Here is a 22,830-nt window from a genome sequence, read left to right on the forward strand (position 1 = left end):
GCTTCTTTTGCCTTGCTAAGTGGGATAATTTACATAGAGTTAGTTCTAGCAGCCTGGGGAATGATGGGTATTGACAAGGATTTTCTCACACAAATAACAGGTTGGTTAAAGGGATTATCACTAAGGCAGAAGTAAAACAGTTCAAAAGACAGTCACCTAAGGGTTTTTTTTACTTTGTTTTAATTAGTTTTCTCGATAGGGAATGGTATGATGCTCAAAGGACCCCCAAACCATGGCTTAGATAAACCAAAAGAACTATGAAATTTTTCTGTGGGGAAGTAGAGAACCAGCCGATGATGGTAGCTCAGCTGAGAATCAGATGACTGCAGAAATTTAGTGGGAAATCAGGAGCAGGGAATTAGCAGTTGACAGCACACAGTGAATAAAATAGTGTTCCAGATGACACTAGTAAATTTCACTTGATGGAAAAAGTGTGGGGAAAAAATAACCTTATCAGCTTTGCAGTCAACATAATCAGTGACTTCTTTGGAGGCAGATCTCTTTGTTTAAAGTTAATACACTAACTTGTGAGCAAGAGTTTCCCTGGCTATACATTTTCCTTATGCCTATTTCTTTTTTTTTATTTTTAAATTTATTTATTTAACATATTTAGTTTTCAGCATTGATTTTCACAAGAGTTTGAATTACAAATTTTCTCCCCATTTCTACCCTCCCCCCCACTCCAAGATGGCGTATATTCTGGTTGCCCTGATCCCCAGTCAGCCCTCCCCTCTGTCACCCCACTCCCCTCCCATCCCCTTTTCCCTTCCTTTCTTGTAGGGCAAGATAAATTTCTACACCCCATTGCCTGTGTATCTTATTTTCTAGTTGCATGCAAAAACTTTTTTTTTGTTTTTGAACATCTGTTTTTAAAACTTTGAGTTCCAAATTCTCTCCCCTCTTCCCTTTCCACCCACTCTCCCTAAGAAGTCAAGCAATTCAACATAGGCCACATGTGTATCATTATGTATAATCCTTCCACAATACTCATGTTGTGAAAGACTAACTACATTTTACTCCTTCCCAACCGATTCCCCTTTATTGAATTTTCTCCCTTGACCCTGTCCCCTTTCAAAAGTATTTGTTTTTGACTACCTCCACCCCCATCAGCCCTCCCCTCCATCATCCCCCCCTTTTTTATCTTCTTCCCTCTTCTTTCCTGTGGGGTAAGATTCCTGATTGGGTATGTATGGTATTCCCTCCTTAGGCCAAATCTGATGACAGCAAGGTTCACTCATTCCCCCCTCATCCGCCCTCTCCCCTCCTCCCACAGAACTGCTTCCTCTTGCCACCTTTATGCGAAATAATCCACCCCATTCTATCTCTCCTTATCTCCCTCTCTCAGTATGTTCCTCTTTCATCCCTTAATTTGATTTTATTTCTTTTAGATATCTTCCCTTCATCTTCAACTCACCCTGTGTCTGTGCTCTCTCTCTCTCTCCCTCCCTCTCTCCATATATACATATATATATATATATATACACACACATAGATATATACATACATACACATTCACCCATATATATACATAAACGTATATGTATGCATATTCTCTTCAGCTACCCTAATACTGAGGTCTCATAAATCATACTTGTCATCTTTCCATGTAGGAATGCCAACAAAAGAGTTCACCTTTAGTAAGTCCCTTGCAATTTCTTTTTCTTGTTCTTTTTCTATCAAGAAAAAGACCTTTTCATGCTTCTCTTGATTCTTGTGTTTGAAAGTCAAATTTTCTATTCAGTTCTGGTCTTTTCACTGAGAAACCTTGAAAGTCCTCTATTTTATTGAAAATCCATATTTTTCCTTGAAGCATGATATTCAGTTTTGCTGGGTAGGTGATTCTTGGTTTTAATCCTAGCTCCATTGACCTCCGGAATATCGTATCCCAAGCCCTTCGATCTCTTAATGTAGAGGCTGCCAGATCTTGGGTTATTCTGATTGGGTTTCCACAATACTCAAATTGTTTCTTTCTGGCTGCTTGCAGTATTTTCTCCTTGATCTGGGAGCTCTGGAATTTGGAGACAATATTCCTAGGAGATTTCTTTTTGGGATCTATTTGAGGAGGCGATCGATGGATTCTTTCAATTTCTATTTTGCCCTGTGGCTCTAGAATATCAGGGCAGTTCTCCTTGATAATTTCTTGAAAGATGGTATCTAGACTCTTTTTTTGATCATGGCTTTCAGGTAGTCCAATAATTTTTAAATTATCTCTCCTGGATCTATTTTCCAGGTCAGTGGTTTTTCCAAGGAGATATTTCACAGTCTTCCATTTTTTCATTCCTTTGGTTCTGTTTTATAATATCCTGATTTCTCATAAAGTCACTAGCTTCCACTTGCTCCAATCTAATTTTTAAAGTAGTATTTTCTTCAGTGGTCTTTTGGACCTCCTTTTCCATTTGGCTAATTCTGCCTTTCAAGGCATTCTTCTCTTCATTGGCTTTTTGGAGCTCTTTTGCCATTTGAGTTAGTCTGTTTTTTAAGGTGTTGTTTTCTTCAGTGTATTTTTCAGTATTTTTTTGGGTCTCCTTTAGCAAGTCATTGACTTGTTTTTCATGGTTTTCTCGCGTCCTTCTCATTTCTCTTCCCAATTTTTCCTCTACTTCTCTAACTTGCTTTTCCAAATCCTTTTTGAGCTCTTCCATGGCCTGGGACCAGTTCATGATTTTCTTGGAGGCTTTTGTTGTAGGCTCTATGACTTTGTTGTCTTCTTTAGGCTGTATGTTTTGGTCTTCTTTGTCACCAAAGAAAGAATCCAAAGTCTGAGACTGAATCTGGGCACATTTTCGCTGCCTGGCCATATTCCCAACTCACTAACTTGACCCTTGAGTTTTTCAGTGGGGTATGACTTCTTGTAGACTATCGAGTTCTATGTTCCACGTTTGGGGGGGAGGTGCCAGCTCTGTCAGACCCGCACTCCTCCTTCCCCAAGAACCCCCAGTCCAGACTGGGCTTAGATCTTCAGCAGGCTGTTGCACTCCTGCTCTGATCCGCCACTTAATTCCTCCCACCAGGTGGGCCTGGAGCCGGAAGTAACAACAGCTGTAGCTGCCCCACCTCCGCTGCCCCCGGGGCTGGAAGCTGAACCACGAACTCCTTCCACTCCCACAGCTTTTCCCACTAACCTTCTCTGCAGTCTTTGGTGTTTGTGGGTCGAGGGGTCTGGTAACTGCCGCAGCTCACGTATTCAGGGCGCTAGGGCCCCCTCCGCCCAGCTTCTGGTCTGGATGGTCCACACCGCTCAGGCTGGGCTCTGCGCCACTCCGTTCCCAGCTCCCAGCTCCGTGTGGAATAGACCTCACCCAGAGACGATCCAGGCTGTCCTGGGCTGGAGCCCTGCTTCCCTCTGCTGTTCTGTGGGTTCTGCCGTTCTAGAATTGGTTCAAAGCCATTTTTTATAGGTTTTTGGAGGGACTCGGTACGGAGCTCATGCTAGTCCCTGCTTACCAGCCGCCATCTTGGCTCCGCCCCCGTCCTCATGCCTATTTCTTACCCTGCTTCCTGGCTGTGTTGTCTATACCTATGCAAGTTCTCTGATTATACTCCCTAATTCTCTGGTGGAATGTGAAACTGGAAGTATGCCCTTTTGAATATGTGGGGATTTTCCTTGTTATTTAATTTGCTAATCTGTTTAATTAAATAATTTTTTGCTTTGAATTAATATCTCTTCTGACTTGTCCTGGCAAAATATAAACACCACATAGGGACTTCTGAACTAACATTTTCAACAGATCCTTAACCCAAAGCATACTTTGAGCCTGCAACATCATTTAAGAGATGGTAGTTGGTGGAGGTGTGTGTGGGAGAGGAAGAGAAGACTATGTTTTACATGAAGTTAGTTCTAGCAGTCTGGGGAATGATGGGTGTTGACAAGGATTTTCTCACACAATCAAATAGCACATTGGCTAAAGGGAGTTGTCACTAAGGCAGAAGCAAAACAATTCAAAAGACAGGGAGCTTAAGTTTTTTTTCCACTTTGTTTTAGCTAATTTTCTGGGTGGGGCCATGGGATGATGCGCAAAGAACCCCTAAACCATGGCTTAGAATAGATGAACCAAAAGAAGTATGAATACTCTTCTGTGGGGAAAAGGAGAACCAGCAGATGGCAGTAGCTGAGCCAAGAATCAGGAAACTAGAAATTTAATGGAAAATCAGGAGCAGGGAATCAGTAGTTGATAGCACAGTGAATAAAATAGTGTACCAGATGACCAGTACAAATGAATTTTCTGACACAGAGAATAATACAAGTAGGTTAAATTTTACTTTCATCTTGACTTTGCACTGCCTGAGCAATCACTAAATGTTCATATCTTCTAATACAGAAATAGGTCTCTAATGTTATGGACTGAATTTCACAACACCCAGCCCACAATTCAATGGTTTTTGAGGGAATAAATTATAGAATAGTGGGAGGCACATAAAAAGGGGGTGATGAGGAAAAAGAGAGTGGAGAATATGTGAAGTAGCTCGATCAAGTCAAAGGCTAACTATGAAGGAAAAATAACTCTCATGGTCTCTCAGGAAGAAGAGGGGTTAGGTAAGTAGGGAAGAAGGCAAAGGGAGAAACTGAAAAGGGGGAAAATGGGAGCAAGGTTGTTTCAGTGGTGGCAGAGAATACCAATGATAAATGTTCCTATGGGAGATTGGAAATATTCTGGAAAGGGTTATGGGCATCTTATACTAAGTGTAATGTGCAAGACCTTAGTACTTAGAGAAATGACTCATACTGCCTCAATAGGAAGGGAATGTGACAGTAGAAAGGTGGCAACTGACACCTTGAAGTGTTGGAAGACATGGGACCATAGAGATTTTAAAGCAAATGGGAAAAATATTCTTAGGGAGAGAAATGGTTAATAATGAACTCCCTCCATCAGGAACACTGGAAAATTCTTGCCATGGAGCAATATCCTCTCTATCATCTGCAAGAACTGGTATTTCTTTTATTTTTTTTTGGTGAGCTTTCTTTTTTTCAAATATATTTTATTTCATTATGTATACATATAAATAAATCAAATTTTAGAAAAATTATGAGAAAACATTTTACAGCAAGTTTCTTTGATAGAGGTCCCATTCCTCAAATATATAGTGAACTGAGCCAAATCGATAAAAATATGGGCTCTTTCCCCAGTTGGTAAATGGCCAAAAAATAGGAACCAGCAGTTTTCAGAAGAAAAGATCAAAGCTATCAATAATCACATGAAAAAATGCTCTAAATCACTATTGCTTGAGGGTGAAATGTACACCTTAGAAAAAGGTATACCCCTTTTTATTCCCATTCAGTTTTCTCCAGAGGTCTATTATGTCTAACTTTTCTAAATTTTTATATATCTCCTTAGGTTCTTTCTTGTTTATTTTATGATTAGATTTATGTAGCTCTGAGAGGGGAAAGCTGAGGTCCCCCACTAGTATACTTTTACTTTCTATTTCTTCCTATAATTCATTTGACTTTTACTTTAAGAATTTGGATGCTGTCCCATTTGATATGTTTATGTTTAGTATTGATATTATTTCATTGTTTGTAGTAACTTTTAACAAGATGTAATTTAATTAGGTGTATTTTTGTTTTTGCTTTGTCTGAGATCATGATTGCTACCCAGGTCTTTTTTAGTTCAGCTGAAGCCTAATAGATTCTGCTCCAGCCTCTTATTTTAACTCTGTGCTAACTCTGCTTCAAATATGTTTCTCTTGAGTCTTTTGTTTGAATGTCAAAATTTCTATTCAGTTCTGGTCTTTTCATCAGGAATACTTGGAAGTCCTCTATTTTGTTAAATACCCATTTCTCCCCTGGAAGGATTATTCTCAGTTTTGCTGGGCAGGTTGTTCTTGGTTGTAATTCTAGCCCCTTTGCCTTCAGGAACATCATATTCCAAACTCTCTGCTCTTTTAACATGGTATCTATTAAATCTTGTGTTATTTGACTGTGGCTCCACTATATTGAATGTTTTCTTTCTGGGTACTTGAAGTATTTTCTCTTTAATTTCAAATTTGGCTATAATATTCCCAGGAGTTTTCATTTTAGAATCTCTTTCAGGTGGTCATCAGTGGAATCTTTCAATTTCTATTTTCCCTCTAGTTGTAGGACATTGAGGCAGTTTTCCTTGATAATTTCTTGACCTATGATATCTAGGCTCTTCCTTTGATCATGGCTTTCAGGTAGTCCAATATTTCTTAACTTATCTCTCCTTGATCTATTTTCCAGGTCAATTGTTTTTCCATTGAGATATTTCACATTTTCTTCTCTTTTTTTAACTTTTCACTGTTTTGTTGTTTCTTGATGTCTCATGGAATCATTAGCTTCTAATTTCTCAACTCTAATTTTTAAGGAATTATTTTCTTCAGTAACCTTTTGTACTTCTTTTTCCATTTGTCCAATTCTGTTTTTTAAGGTGTTATTTTCTTCAGTATTTTTTCTGCCTCTTTCCCCAAGCTGTTAATTGTCTTTTCATAATTTTCTTGTATTGCTCTTATTTCTTTACCCAATTTTTCTTCTACCATTCTTTTTTATTTTTGGAGGGGTGGAGGCAAGGCAACTGGGGTTAAGTGACTTGCCCAACATCACACAGCTAGTAAGTGTCAAGTGTCTGAGGCCAGATTTGAACTCAGGCCCTCCTGACTACAGGGATGGTGCTTTATTCATTGTGCCACCTAGCTGCTCCTCTTCTACCAGTTTTATTTGATTTTGAAAATAATTTTAGCTCATCAGGAGCTCTTCTTGGATTTGACTCCAATTCATATTTTCCTTTGAGGATGTGCTGGTAGTTGTCCTCTTCTTAGCTTGTGTTTTGATCTTCCTTGCCACCATAGTAGATTTTTATGGTAAAGTTCTTTTCTTGTTTACTCATTTTTCCAGCCTCTTCTTGACTTTGAACTTTGTGTTAAAGTTAATCTCTTTCATGGTGTTTGAAGGGTAGGTGGGTCACTGTTCCAGGTTTCAGACTTTTTTTTGCACTGATGTTTTCAGACCTATTTCTAGGGGTTAGAAAGATTTAGAAGCTTCCAAGGTGGTGTTACCTGGGGAGATATGTGGTCACTGTTCTCCTGGTCTGGGTCATGGTCCTGACCTAGGAAGGGTCCTTGATTTCTTGCAGCTTCAAGCGATCCTGCTCTTCAGGGCCCCTGTTCCCTTTCAATCAGAAGCAATTTTACTCCTCAAGGCCCCTAGTCTCTTGGGACCAGAAGTGATCCTGTTTTTCTGGGCCCCTAGTCCCTTGGGATCAAAGGCAAGTAGTGCTTCTCAGGGCCACCACTCCCTATGACTCAAAGTGTGCCTCTTCTCTCTTGAATTCTGACCTGGAAGTAGGCATAGGCAAAGGAATTGTCAAACAGCATCTAGATCTTTGCCCCAGTGCTAGCACAGGGGTTAATCTATGATCTCTTTCTGACCATTCACATGGCCTCCTTATTGTCTCTGGTTTAAGAGCTCACAAAACTACTACTGCTACTATTGTCACCACCAAATCCCATGACTGGCTTTGTATCCACATGGGCTTGGTCCGGCCTCCATTCCAGTGCTACAGATTTCTCCTTCTGATCTCCTAAATTGTTTTGGACAGGAAAAATATCTCAACCTGAACTTTTGTTGGCTCTGCCACTACAGAATTTGATTTTAGGTATAAATTTAAAGTTGTTAGAAGGAAAATGTTGGGAGAGCTCCAATGTAGTGCTTCCTCTACTCTTCCACCCTAACTGCTCCTCTGGAATTCCCCCAGGGCTTTTTCAAGGGCTTTCTTAGTTTTTCTCTTTATACTCAATGACTTGGTGATGTCATCACCTCTTATAGGTCTAATTAGCATCTCTATGTGAATGATTCATAAATCAACATTTCTAATCCTAATATCTCTCCTCAATTCAGTCCCACATCTTCAAATGTCTATTAGACATTTCAAATTAGATGTCCGACAGGCCCATCAACCTCTATATGTTTCAAGTAGAGCTCATTATCTTTCCTTTCAAACCCATGCCTCTACCAAATTATCCTATTTCCATGGAAGGCATCACCATTCTTCCAGTTTCTTAAGTTTATAACATCCCCAAAGAGATATTTACTAAATTGAAAAACAGGTTAAACTGAATAGAATAAAATAAAATTTATTACAGATAAATACCAATTCACATACTTGGGTACAATAGTGAACATCGCTAGTAGTGATTGGGTAAGGCATGGCTAATCATAAGTTCCACTGAAAAAGATTTGGGGTGGAGGGGTTTAGTGGATTATGAACTAAACATTCTCTGGATCTATGCTTTAGGAATATCATTTTGGAAGCTATATTTAGGATGGATTAGAGAAAGGAGAACTTGGAGGTAGGAAAAACAATTCGGAGGCTATTGTAAAAGAGGATTAGGACCTGAATGAACATGGTGACCATGAGCAGTGGAAAAAAGGATGGATACAGGAGATGTTATGAAGTAGAATCAAGAAGACTTGGCAATGATTGTATATGGAGGGAGGTGATAGAGAGGAATTGAGAATGACTCTAAGTTTCTGAATCTGAGAAACTGAAAAGGTGGTGGTGACCTTGACAGAAACAAGTTTGGTAAGAAGAGAAAGATAAAAGAATTTGAACCCATGGGAGTTGATGATGTCACTGGGTGTGAGTGTAGGGAGAAGAAAAGAGAGCCCAGGATATAGACTAGGGATACAACTCCCAATAATGGGATATAACAAAGATGATGATGGAACAAAGAAGGCAGAAAAAGAACCATCAGAGATGTAGAAAGGGAACAAGGAGAGATTAATATCATAAAAACAGTGAGAGGAGAGATCATTTATGTAAACCAAAGATCTCATGTAACAAAATATAAATAACAGAATTTTCAAAGACCTAGAAAAAACTAGGTATCTATTAAATCCATCAACTAGAAAATGGCTAAGTAAACTGTGACACATAAAGATAATGGAATGTCTCTGAGCCATAAGAAATTGTTTCTATGAAGAATTCTGGGACAGAGGAAGAAGACATATGAAAGGAAGCAAAATGAGGTAAGCAGAAAAAGGAGAACAAAATATATGACAAAAAAGAAACAAAAACAAGTAAGTAAGCAAAACTGAATGCTGCTATCATTATGATAAGCAAGCTTGGGCCTATAGCATAATTGAGAAAATTTAATTCCTTCTACTGCAAAGATGAAAGTCTATGAATGAGGAATATTGTGTATATTGTCAGACCTAGTAGACATATTGTTCAGTTTTTCCCAACTGATTCATATTCCATCTTTAAATTTTTTTTTTTAACAAGAAATGGCTCATTGGGTAAGAGTGGAAGGGATGAATATGTTCAGAAATAAATGCAATCAAAAAATAAAAAGAACCATTTTAAAAAAGATCTTAGAGAAAAAATTCTTAGCTCTTTTAGTTATGTGCAATATAAACTAATTTTCTAGCTAAAACTAAAAAATAAAAAGGTACCAACACAGTTCTGTAATTTGCTTATGCATAGGGCTTTATTAGGTAAGGTGTATTGATTTCAAAATGAAACAATATTTTATAATTATGCATTGTTTTGATAATTAATTTGGATATTTTAATACGTAGAACTTAAAATAGCTCTGTGAAGAAGTGTTCTTATATTTAAAATATTTTTCTCCCAGTGAATCTTGTGCTAGTGAGGTTTTATTGATATATTCCCTTTTCAAAAATGAATATGTCCATGGTAAAGGGGATGTACTTCTTCATCTAGTTCATGATGGCCAAATATCATATGAGCATATTTGAAATGTTCTTTAAATGGATATAAATAGAAAAGGTGAGGTGTGTTGGGATTTGCTTGATCGCCCATTCTTGCAGTTTCTCAAATTTCTTCATTTTGTATTCTAAAACATTTCACCATCTGAGGTTAAATCAATAGCAATCATTTATATGCAGTTAGCTAAGTCTGTTAAATATATGGTTCAGGTAAAAAGGGTTCCAAAGAGATATTTTAAAAAGTAATTAAGAAGATAAAATGAATTAAATGAGGAAGTGTTAAAAGCAATGAAAATGTAACTTGACAGAAATACTTAAGGGAAACAAAGGAATGTCAAATAGAGGGTAGAACACAATCTGCAGAGTAGCATAGTAGGTAATTATTCTATGTAATCAGGAACATATGTTAATTGAAGAAAGAAGAGATATGATAAGCATGTGGGAAAAAATCAAGATAGAAGGAAGTTAAAAAGTAAATTACACTTATATAGAAGAGATAGTGCGCTTGAAGTAGTTATAAAAGTTTTGGTCTTAAACTCTCAGAACACACATATAAAACAAATTTAAAAAATAAATAGCATTTTATTTTTTCCTAATTTCATGTGAAGACAACTTTTAGCATTCATTTTTTACAAGATTTTGAGTTCCAAATTTTTCTCCTCCCCTCCCTTCTTTCTAAAATAGTAAACAATTTGATATAGATTATGTATATGCAATCATACAAAACATATTTACATACTAGTAACAGTTATGAAAGAAGAAACAGAACAAAAGGAAAAAAAACATGAAAAAATCAAGTGGAAAAAAGTATGCTTTGATCTGTGTTCAGAGTCTATCAGTTCTTTATCTGGATGTGGATAGCATTTTCCATCTTGAGTCCTTGGTAATTGTCTTGAATCATTGTATTGCTGAGGAGAATTAATTCGTTCAGAATTATCATTACACAATGCTGCTGATGCTATGTACAATATTTTCCTGGTTCTGCTCATTTCACTTTGCATCAGTTCACACAAATCTTTTCAGATTTTTCTGAAATCTTCCTGCTCATCATTTCTTATTGCACAATAGTATTCTATTACATTCATATATCACAACTTGTTCAGCCATTCCCCTATTGATGGGCAACCCCTCAACTTTCAGTTCTTTACCACCACAAAAATGGCTACTACAAATATTTTTGTACATGTAGATCCTTTTTCTTTTATTATGATCTCTATGGGATATAGACCAGTAGTGGTATTGCTGGATCAAAGGGTATGTATATTTTTGTAGCCCTTTGGGCATAGTTCCAAATTACTCTCCAGAATGGCTGGATCAGTTCACAACTCTACCAACAGTGCATCCTCTCCAACATTTATCATTTTCTTTTTAGTCATATGAGCCAATCTGGTAGGTATCTCAGAGTTGTTTTAATTTGCATTTCTCTAGTCAGACATGATTTAGAACACTTCTTCATATGCTTTGATATCTTCATCTGAAGACTGCCTATTCATATCCTTTGACCATTTATCCATTAAGGAATGGCTTGTATTCTTATAAATTTGACTTAGTTCTCTATATATTTGAGAAATGAAGCCTTTATCAGAGACACTTACTATAAAGATTGTTTCCCATCTTTCTGCTTTCCTTCTAACCTTTGTTGCATTGGTTTTGTGTAAAAGCTTTTTAATTTAATATAATAAAAATTATCTATTTTACATTTTGTAATGCTCTCTATCTCTTGTTTCATTATGAATTCTTCCATTCTCCATGGATCTGACAGGTAGACTATTATATAAAGCGAATTTACTGCTTGTTGAATTGTAGCACATCAAACGAAGACATTGTTCAATGAAGTCTCATAATTTCTAGTTTCCAATTTATACTAGGGGAAAAGTTTTTCTTGATAACTTGCCTATTAGAATAAATTTGCTTTATATAATAGCCTACCTGTCAGATCCATGGAGACTCCATGAATAATGAGAAGGCATTTTAAGTCAAAGTCATTTACATGCTTATTAAAAAAATTCTCAATCTTGGTAGGAATTCAATACTGTAAACTTCTCAAGAAAGGTTCAGATTCAGGCAGTTTTCAGATGAGGAAATTAAAGCTATCTATAGTCATATAAAAATGCTCTAAATCGCTATTGATTAGAGAAATGCAAATCAAAGCAACTCTGAGGTACCACATCACATGTATCAGATTGGCTAACATGACAAAACAGGAAAATGATAAATGTTGGAGAAGACACAGGAAAATTGGAACATCAATATATTGTTGGTGGAATTGCGAACTGATCCAATCATTCTGGAGAGCAATTTGAACCATACCCAAGGGCTATAAAACTGTGCATACCATTTGACCTAGCAATACCACCTCTAGGTCTGTATCCCAAAGAGATAACAAAGGGGAAATGGACCCACATGTACAAAATATTTATAGTAGCTCTTTTTGTGGTGGCCAAGAATTAGAAATTGAGGGGATGCCCATCAATTGGGGAATGGCTGAACAAGTTGTGGTATATGAATGTAATGGAATACTATTGTGCTGTAAGAAATGATGAACAAACAGACTTCAGAAAAACCTGGAAAGACTTTGATGCTGAGTGAAGTGAGCACAACCAGGAGAACATGGTACACAGTAACTTTGATAGACTTAGCTTTTCTCAGCACTGTAAGGATCTAAGACAACTCCAACAGACTCCTGATGGAAAATGCTATCTATATCCAGAAAAAGAACTATGGAGTCTGAATGCAGATTGAAGCAGCCTACTTGCTCTCTCTCTCTCTCTCTCTCTCTCTCTCCTTTTTTGTTTCTTCTTTCTCATGGTTTCTCCTATTGGTTCTAATTCTTCTTTACAACATGACTAATATGAAAATATGTTTAATATTAATGTATATGTATAGTCTATATCAGATTGCATGGCATCTTGGGGAGTTGGGAGCAGAGGGAGGGGGAGAATTTTAGAACCCAAAATCTTATAGAGGTGAATGTTAAAAAACTAAAAATAAATGAAAAAAAATGAAGTACAAATAAATAAAAAAAGAAAGGTTCAAATTTCATTTGCCAACCAAATGAATCCCATACTTGACTCAAAGATAGAGGTAATTCTCTTTTATCTTTCTTTTTATACTTGTGAACAGTTATGACAGTTGCAGAAAAGAACCATCTACAATAACTAACATGATATCCAACTCTACTTGGTGGCTACATGGCTTTCAGATTTCCTTCCCTGTCCACTTTCTTCTTTAGCTTTCTCTCTTGAGGCATCTAGGTCTCATACCTGATAGGGTGCTAAACTTGGACTCAAGAATATCTTTGTTCAAATCCTATCTCTGACATTTATCAACTATGTTTCCTTGCAAAAATCATGTAACTTTTCTCATCCTCATTTTCCTCCTACTTAGTGACTATAATAATAGTGTCTAACAATATTGTTGTGAAGAGATCAAATAAAGTAATATATATATATATGTATAAAGTGTTTTTTAAGTTGAAAACAATATAAAATGGTATGTATTATTATTATAAAGTCACAATGTTCTGAAGCTCCACCACTGCCATCATTATAAAGAAAAAAATTGGAAAGAAGTGGATCCCATTTCATACACATCCTTAATAGATATCATAACATATATACACACACATATATATATACACACATATGTATACATATGTATATATTTATGTACAAACACACACACAATTGTAGGAGTGATTTATTTACTTTAGTATAGCCCATCTCATCCACCAAGTCCTAGAAAACATACAAGACCAGATGCTGATAGGGATATCTAAGGAAAAAGCACAAAGATTTATTTTTCCAACCTAGGTGGGCATAGGGAGATAAAAAGGGAAGTCAATGGATACTGAGGATAAGGTCTAAACAAAAGTGTGTGACATGATTCTCTTTGTATCCCCAGTACATAGCACAGTTCTTGGCACATAGTAGGTGCTTAATAAATGTCTATTGACTGACCATCTCATTTCAATATAAGATACTCATTAAAGTGGTTAATCACTGAACAATTTTTCTCTCCTACCCAAATACCTATTTAATTTTGATGTGAGCTAAGTTAATCAGGAGACAATTGAGAAACTGAAATTCTATGTGTAATTTTAAAATATTGTTTTATTTAAACCTTTAAAAATCTGTTTTATTAACTACTTGGCTGGTTTTGGGGTTGGGGTATTCCTATTTTGGAGAGAGTAGTTTTGAATTTCCAGCCTAGAGTAAAGTGGGCCTAGGAGGCATCTCTGAAAAGATCCGAATTTCTAAAAGTGCAAAGTCTTTGATTCTTGAGATGCTCTGTTGCTTTTGAATGATTGCTGAGGAGCTAGGATTATTACAGAGATGCTCAAAAGGGCAAAGAGAAAACTAATTAGTAATAGCTTTGTAATAGATATTGTACACATTACACATTTTATTATAACAATACATTGGTTACCCCATTTCCTGCTGCTACTTGTGATCTTTCCCAGTGAGTATCCAAAGAACTGTGCTTGCTTGCTAGCTTCTTTGCAGAAAGATGGACAACATTTGATCCAGAATCTTTGAAAACCATCACTATACAATGGTCAGATTTTCTGTTACCATGAAAATTAAGGGGAAAGACTTGAGACTTTTGAGTAGTTTAACATCTGGAAAAGACCCTTCCATCAACACCTCTGCCCTGTGCTAAACTCCTATTTTGTTCACAAATTCTACTCTATAGATACCCCCCCCTTTTTGACTGGGTATAAAATACCTCCTCCAAACACAGATGACTCCAAATGGCATATGATTTCAGAGTGTGTGGCAGCTGTAAAGTCTCAGACTTAGCACCTGAATCCTACAGGCAGAAGAAAAGAAAAGTATTTTATTGATTTACTTTCTAAAAGAAGATAGATTGTTCTATTTCTCATTCTTGTTATTTTTAAAGTGTATATGCACTTAAAAAAGAGTATATACATGCAAGTCAACATGATATATGGAATTGGCATCAAAGCCAGGAAAACTTATGTTTAAGTCTAGGTTTGAAAGTGATGGCTGTGCGATCCTGGGCAGATCATTTAAACTCTCTGTGCTCTAATCAATTCCCTAAATCTCTAAGTTGCGTTTAAGGAGCAGACCTACATTGGAAGACAGGATTTCCTCCCTTGGGCAGTCATCTATACCCATAAAATCATAAGTGTAGTCCCTATCCCTACCAGAGCCACCTGTGTAAACGCGCACACACACACACACACACACACACACACACACATACACGTGTGCGCACACATGCACACACACACACAGAGAGAAAGAGAGAGAGAGAGAGAGAGAGAGAGAGAGAGAGAGAGAGAGAGAGAGAGAGAGAAATACACGTACAGGCATTTCAGACTTTGAACTGGCTTTAAATATTCCCATGTAATGATCTTAGCACAATCCTTGGGAAGAACAATTTTCAGTGAGAATAGACAAATGTATATATTCCAATGTATCTTGCCCCAAAGTCTGTCTATTCTTGGTTCTGTAGAGAGTGGTTCTGTTTTTCTTACCCATTACCCCGAAAATGCTCCACCCCACTTTGCCCACTTCTAGTCAATGACTCCCATTTACATTTTGTTAAGCTTCCTCAACCTTGCCATGGTGGGCCTACAGGACGCAGAGTGGGGATAGTCTAACACTCAATAGCAGAAGCTTCATCTTGGTTTCAGCAAAAGCTAAGAGAGTGAAATGCTGATGGATATTGTTTGCTTTCAAGTCAGCTGTTCTTATACACCATCTTGAGGTGAAGTTACTGCTGATGTGGCATTACAATCCTTCCTGCTAATCCCCAGATTGTTCAGCCAACATTTATCTACTAGTCTTGTTTACCAGGGACACCAGAGGTCATGTGTCTTTTGGCATCAAAATTTTTACATTTCTGAAATGAGAATTCCAAAGAACAACAGTCATTGCAATGATACGCCAAGTTCCTGGAATCAGTTTTCCATCTAGCCTGAGGTTGTGTGTCATGTTACTGAGGCCTCTGTGTAAGAGCAGCAATAGGTCAATTGACAGATATTAAACCACCAAGGTACAAGAATTTGGGTCGGAGGCACTATAGGACAATTGCTATAGATAAAGAAGGGTCTCCACTACAAGGAAATTTACAAGCCTGTGAGGGGAATTCATCTGGAATGCTAGAATGTTAAACTCTATATTCCATCTCCTTTCTCTAGGAATTTACCAAGACAATTCCCCATGACATGAATGAATTTTCATCATCATTGCCTTCGAAAAGGCTTATCTTCTACCAGACCACAATTCAGGTGCCACCTTCTTCATGCAGTTTGTTCTAAACTCCCTCAGTTGGTATTAATTTTCTTCCTCACATTACCTTGTATTTGCTTATGTGTTTATATGTTGCTTATCTTAGGAGAATATGAACTCAGGCATTAGAACTATTTAATTTTTACCTTTTTACTTCTCACTCTATTAACACAATGTCTTGCACATAGTAGATACCTAATAAGTGATTTTTAATTGAATAAGATAGCAAAATTCTGAACTCCGACTGTTTGTACAAGGGAAAATAGAGTGGCTGGGGTTGAGATTTAAGGGTAGTATAGATACATAACATTAAAGTCAACCTAAATCTAAAGGCATTAGTGAGTATCAGTGAGGCAGTGACAGTAAGGAGGTAGGGTGTTGTTTGATTAGGTAAACTTTAAATGGCAAGCAAAGAATTTCTAATTTTATTCACTAAGTAATAGGGTCACTGAAGATTCTTGAGTCATCTGATCAGATCCATGCAAAAGGAACATAGGAGTCCTTATAGGGACAATCACATGGGAGCATCATGGCCTCCAACCTGGCTGGAGCATCTAGAGAACTATCTATCAGGTCCCAGTGAAGTTCCTGTTTATGTAAGATCAACACAAACGGCATAATGAGAGGCTGCAGGACACCATTCCTCTTATCCTACTGCCTCTTACTACCATAAACCCCAGGTTAATCTGTCATGGCCATCATTACTTTTTCATTCTCTTGTCTATCTCTTCTCACTATCTGAGTCACCTGTGGAATTTGGATATTATTAATGAAAATATCATTGGAACACAAACAAGTGACTTCACCACAGAGCAGGACATCCATGGGTTTCCAAAACTCTACTTTTTAAAATATCCTTCAATCTTCCTCATGATGCAAGTGTCACAAAGCAAGAATCTCTTTTCTTTGTCCATTTTCATGTTTGAATTAAGGGAAACAGCAGTCAGGGAGACTTAGAAGTATCTGGCCCCTGATGAATTTCATCTCTCTTCCTGCTACCCATTGAAGTTAGACAATGGCGGGGAACTGATGTGGAGAAATATGATTGGTTAATGCAAAATCTCATTTGTTCTCTTTTGGACTTGTATGGTATAGTGGATATAGAACTGGTTAAGCACAGTGCCTGGCACGTAGTAGGCACTTAATAAACATTTATTGATAGATTGATTCTCAAGTCCAGTCTCTGACTCATACTGCTATGTAATGCTGGGCAAGTCACTGTACCTCTTAGTGACCCATGCAATTTCTAAAACAATAAATTTCAGAGAAGGTACATTGGGAGAGACAGCAGGCAACTCACTGTGGAGTCCCCTTAACTCCTGAAATCACAGGTTTAGATAAAAGTATTGGAGTATATAAGGAGCCTATACTGTCAATTTGTGAGTGCTGAGATGGCCTAGGGTCCTTACCTTCAGGTAACCACCATCTTTAAAGATGGGGTTGGTGGGGCGGGGGTGGGGTGGGGGCAGGGAGAATGTCCTAATCCCATTATGTAAAGAAAGATTGATTCATAGGCTGCTAGTCAAAGAATAAGTGGCTGTAGAGGATGGGAATGGTGTCAGAAGTCTCTCTAGGTAAATGCACTTTACTGTAGTAAACAAAGCAAAGCTGTAGAGGTGCTTTTATTTGCAAAACAAAACAAAAAAAATACTCTAGTGACCTGATGTAAGAATAGTACCAATGGAGTGGTCAAAAAGGCTGAGCTGAATTTCGCTACATCTGTGACCTGGAAGCATGTGAGAAAAGGATGGGAAGTTGTCCTAGAATTTCAAGGGATTTGAACTGGGAAATGACAATAGATTGGCCTGTTCCCTCAACCTCCACATAACTTAAAGTCCCAACAACTGTTCCTGAACCTTTTCTACTTGGATTCATACCCTATTATATTAGAGTATAGATAACTGTAGACCAGATGAATGACTATTAAAGCAAGTGTGAGCTCTGATAAGAAATACATAGCATAATTTCAAGAGTAATAAATTCTGCATAGGAGATCTTAAATAAAGATGAAAAATTTTCATATTTGATAGTATATATATATATATATATATACATGCATATATAGATTGCTAATGTGATGCTTTTGTTTACTCATCAACTGTTTAAAAGCTCTATGCATTTGAAGTCTTATTTAATTTCTGATCTTTAGTAGAGTCTTCTCCATGAGAGACTCCTTAATCCAAAACTATTTGTTCATTTGTGTGTGTGTGTGTGTGTGTGTGTGTGTGTGTGTGTGTGTGTGTAAGAGAGAAAGAGAGTGAATGAGTGAGAGAGACAGAGAGACAGAGAGAGACAGAGAGATGTATTAGTATATGTCTGTTCATATATGTACCTGCTCCTGGAGTGTTAAGCTTCATACATGCATATGTATGTGATTACTTTCTTGGTTAGCTTGCTTTCCTTGATGACATAATGAATACTAGGAAATGGGAATTCCCTCTTTGAAATAGTTTTACAATTACAAGATTTCAATCAAAATTTTTACTTGCTAGTTTTACATAAAGGGTGGGTATAAGGAGAAATAGTTTTTGGTGAAATGACCCTAATGAGCAGCTGGTAGATATCTAGGATGGGGGCAAGATTTCCCAGGGCCAGTAATGGTTTCTATCTGAATACTTGAAGCAAAAGCCAAACAACTGCAGCAGTCCCTGATGCCTGAATTTGTTAGATCTTAAGGTTGGTCTGAGCATGGATTTCTAACCTGTTTTATGTCACAAACTCCTTTGGAAACCAGGGGAAGCCTTCGCAGAATAATGCTAAAAATAATTGAAGAAAATGCTAAATTTCAGTTAGAGGTTATTGAAAATAAAGATACAATTTTCTCCTTTTACCACTCATTTTCCTTTCTTCTTAGATCTTCAAAACATAGGAAAACCACTCTCAGGTCTTCTGTAGTGTTTGATTTCTTCTGTGATTCCTGAGACATTAGGGTCCTGAGGGAGGCCCTGCCTCCACATTACAATGTAAATACTTTTCCCTTACAAAATCCCATCAAAATTTTGATGTTTCTCTTTGCTCCCATGTTTATATTTCAGTTTATATTCAGCTGTGCTCATTTCATCAGGAATACCTTAAGTCCTTCCATTAAAGTTTCATTTCCTCCCTGAAGCAGTACACTCAATTTTTCTTGTAATTTCTATTATTTGTCTTTTGGGATGTAGTATTCCATATTTTCTCCTCTTTTTGGTAGCTGATAAATCTTGTGTAATCTAGACTGTGATTGTTTGGTACATGAACCCTTTCTGGATGCTTGAAGTATTTTTCTTTGACCTGGAAGTTCTAAATCTTGGTTATGACCTTTTAATTTTGGGGTTTCTTTCAGAAGGTAATTGGTAGAAACTGCATCTTTTTCATTTTGTCCTCCTGATCTAATGTGTCTCAGCAGTTTTCATTCACTGTTGCTTGAAATAAGATAAACCTTTTGGGAGGTCATAGTTTTCAGGTAGTCCAATGATTCTTAAGTTATCTTTCCTTCTATTTTCCAGAACAGTTGTTTTTGATATGATATATTATATTTTTTCCATTTTCAATCTTTCGACTTTCAACTTTTCTTCTTTAATGGAATCATAAATATCCTATTTATTCAATTTTTGGGAAATCTAATCATTTGATAAAATTTTATCTCATGTGGTAAACTGTTAATTTTGTCTCTAAGTCTTTCTTTTAAAGCTACCATGTTTTTATAATTTTTTCTTCTGTGACTCATACCATTTATAACAAAATTTTATACTCTCAAAAATCTTTTCTTTCATTCTTCTAGAAATTCTAATTTTGCATGTTACTAAGCTGGGATTTTCTTTGAAGCTTTGCTTATATGTGTAACATCATCATCATCATCTTTATCATCATCATCACCATCATCATCATCATCCTTCTCTAGGTTTTTGTCCTATGCATCACTAGTGCCATAATAGCTTTTTGTCTTTTTTTTTTTGTTTGGAGATTAGGGGCAGAGTCCAACATCCTAACACACTTGTATTTCACAGTTCCTGCTCTAGTCACTTGCTTATGGATTGAATTTGTGATCTTGGACTGGAAAGATGACCCACTGTGGGTTTCTTCTTAGAGTTCCTAATCACTACTCGGTCTGTCATCCTTCTTAAATCTTTGAGCAATTGCCTATGTGAGAGTGTGTGTATGTGTGTATGTGTGTGGGGGAAGTAAGGAGTGCATTGCACTGTTTGTACTGGGTTGTACTTTTTGCTCCTTCTCTGTCATCTTTGCTGATTTTCCTCAATTTTTTTCTTATCCAAATTAATGGACCCTCTGAAATCAATCCAGGATAAGAACCCCCAACTTAGAGGACAAGACATCAGTCTTATTATTATTCATAAATTGTGTGTCCATTTAGGCATTGGTCTATCCCATGTTTGCAGATTTCATGCTTGCCCCAATTAGCTCTAAAGGAGTCCAAGAATACTGATATCAAGCCATAGTCAAAGGAGTTGCCTCAAACCTAGTAGAAGGAAACTCTGAGACAAGTTTTAGATACACTATGCAGAAGCTCTCAATGCCAGGATCCTCTTACTAATATGTGGGATAAGAAGTGAACTACTAAAGATGGGTCTGAAGAGGAACTCCTACTGTCTTGGTGGGATGCCTCCATCCATGGAAATGGATAATGAATTGTTTAAATATGCTTGGAACCTAGGTAAAAGGAAGTAAATTATATTCCTTCCTAGGAGCAATGAGCAAAAACCAGAAATAGCAAGACACATCTGGCTATGGAAAGAAGCATTAAGTTATTATTGGGGAGGGGATAAGAGACAATTTAAAAAATTTTATTTGTATAGTATTTGTTTTTATATCACCTTTATTTCTGAGCCTTTCTCTTTTTTCTGACCATCAAGCCATCCTATTAAACAAAGAAAAAGAGGAAAGAAATTAAAAGCAGCCTAACAAAACCAATCAACTACTCAATTGAGTCTGATAGTATAAGCAATATTCCACAACCATAGATACCCAATACTTCAAGGAATGGAAGGAGGTGCCTTTCTAAAGTCTTTTTCAGGATCAAACTTCATCTATATAATTACAAAATCATTCCCTTTGTATTTAAATTATCAAAATCATCATATATAATACTTTCTGGCTGTATTTTGTTTTCACCTCAATCATTTATATAACTCCCTGTGCTTCACAAAGTTCTTCATATTTCTCATTTCTCATAGCACAGCATTATCACATCACATTCATGTACCATAATTTAGTTATTCTCCAATCAATGACATCTGTCTTGTGCCAGTTCTTTGCTACTACAAAATTCTTATTGAAGGTACTTAATATCTAGATATAGATATGTATTCAAATTTATGTAATCAAAAGGATCTATTTTATCTTCTGTGAATGCCACTATCTGATGCTTCTTATCTATGTGAAAGGTGCATGATTTTGTTGTGTTCTACTTTAAAAAATTGTTATCTTTAATATTCTGTTCATGTATCCATTTTTAAATTAGGGTGTTTATATTTTATAAGATGTTGGTCTAAATCGAATTTCTCCCAGATTTTAGGTTTCTTAGAAATTCTTATAAAATGGATAGTTTTTCTCCCCATTTAATTCATGTCATCAGGCCTATTAAATACTAGGTTATTAAGCTCAATTATTTCTGATTCTTCCTTAAATAGTTTGTTCCATTCATCTACTTTTTTATTTTATTAGAATAAATTTTATAATGATTACTTTATACTAAAATTTAAGGTCACAAACTTGTTCCCCTTTCAATCTACCACTTTTTCTTTCATTTTTAACATTATTTTCTTTTCGATTCCAGATCTTTGTTCCTTTAAATTAATTTTGTGATAATTTTGGCTAGCTCTAAATTGGTAGATTGGTATATTGATTGGCATAACACCAAATCTATAAATTAATTTTGTAACTGTTACAATTTTTTATTATATTTGCACGGTACAACTGTGAGCAGTAAACATCTCTCCAATTCTTTGTCAATTTAAAAAAAGAGATTTGGTAGCTATTAGGCAGCCAGATGGCACACTGGATAGAGCTGAGTCTAGAGTCAGGAAGATCTGAGTTCAAATCTCACCTCAGATACTAGCTATGTGACCCTTGGTAAATCATTTAACCACTGTTTGCCTCAGTTTCTTCATCTGTAAAATGGGGATAATAATAGCACATACTTCCCAGGGTTGTTGTGAGGATCAAATGAAATAATAATGGTAAAACACTTAGCACAGTACCTGACCATAGTATCTCCTTTTCCCTTTAGCAAATTCTGTTTCTCCAGGGATTCTTCTCTTCAGTGAATTTTTGGGCCTCTTTTTACCATTTGGCCAATTCTGTTTTTTTTTAAAGTATTAGCTTCTTTAGTATTTTCCTGTGCCTCTTTTACCAAGCTGTAAGCTGTTAATTTTCTTTTTCATAATTTTCTCATTTCTTTCCCCAATTTTTCCTCCACCATTTCTCTCTCTCTCTCTCTCTGTCTCTCTCTCTCTCTCAAATCTTCCAGGAATTCTTGAAGACTTTGGGTTTAATTAGCATTTTTGAGGCTATTTCATTGCTGTTTTCACGTTTTTGTCTTCTGAGGTTATGTCTTGGTCTTTCCTGCCACTAGAGCAGCTTTTTATGCTCAAATTCTTTTCATTTTTGTTGTTTGCTCATTTTCCAGCCTATTTCTTGACTTGAACTTTATGTTAAAGTTGGGCTCTGCTCATCTGGGACTAAGGAGGCATTATCCCAAACTTCAGGCTTTTTCATGCTCCTGTTTTCAGAGCTAGTTCTGAGGTGCTTCCAAGATGGTATGATACCAGGAAGTTTGGTCACTGCTTTCCTGGTCTGCACTCTGATCTTATACTAGGAAGTTCCCCTGGTCCCCTGCAATCTCAAGCACTAGAGCTCCTCTTTGCTTTGGTGCTATGACCAGGGCCCCTG

Source organism: Trichosurus vulpecula, chromosome 3, assembly GCF_011100635.1.
Source record: "Trichosurus vulpecula isolate mTriVul1 chromosome 3, mTriVul1.pri, whole genome shotgun sequence".
Lineage (NCBI taxonomy): Eukaryota > Metazoa > Chordata > Mammalia > Diprotodontia > Phalangeridae > Trichosurus > Trichosurus vulpecula.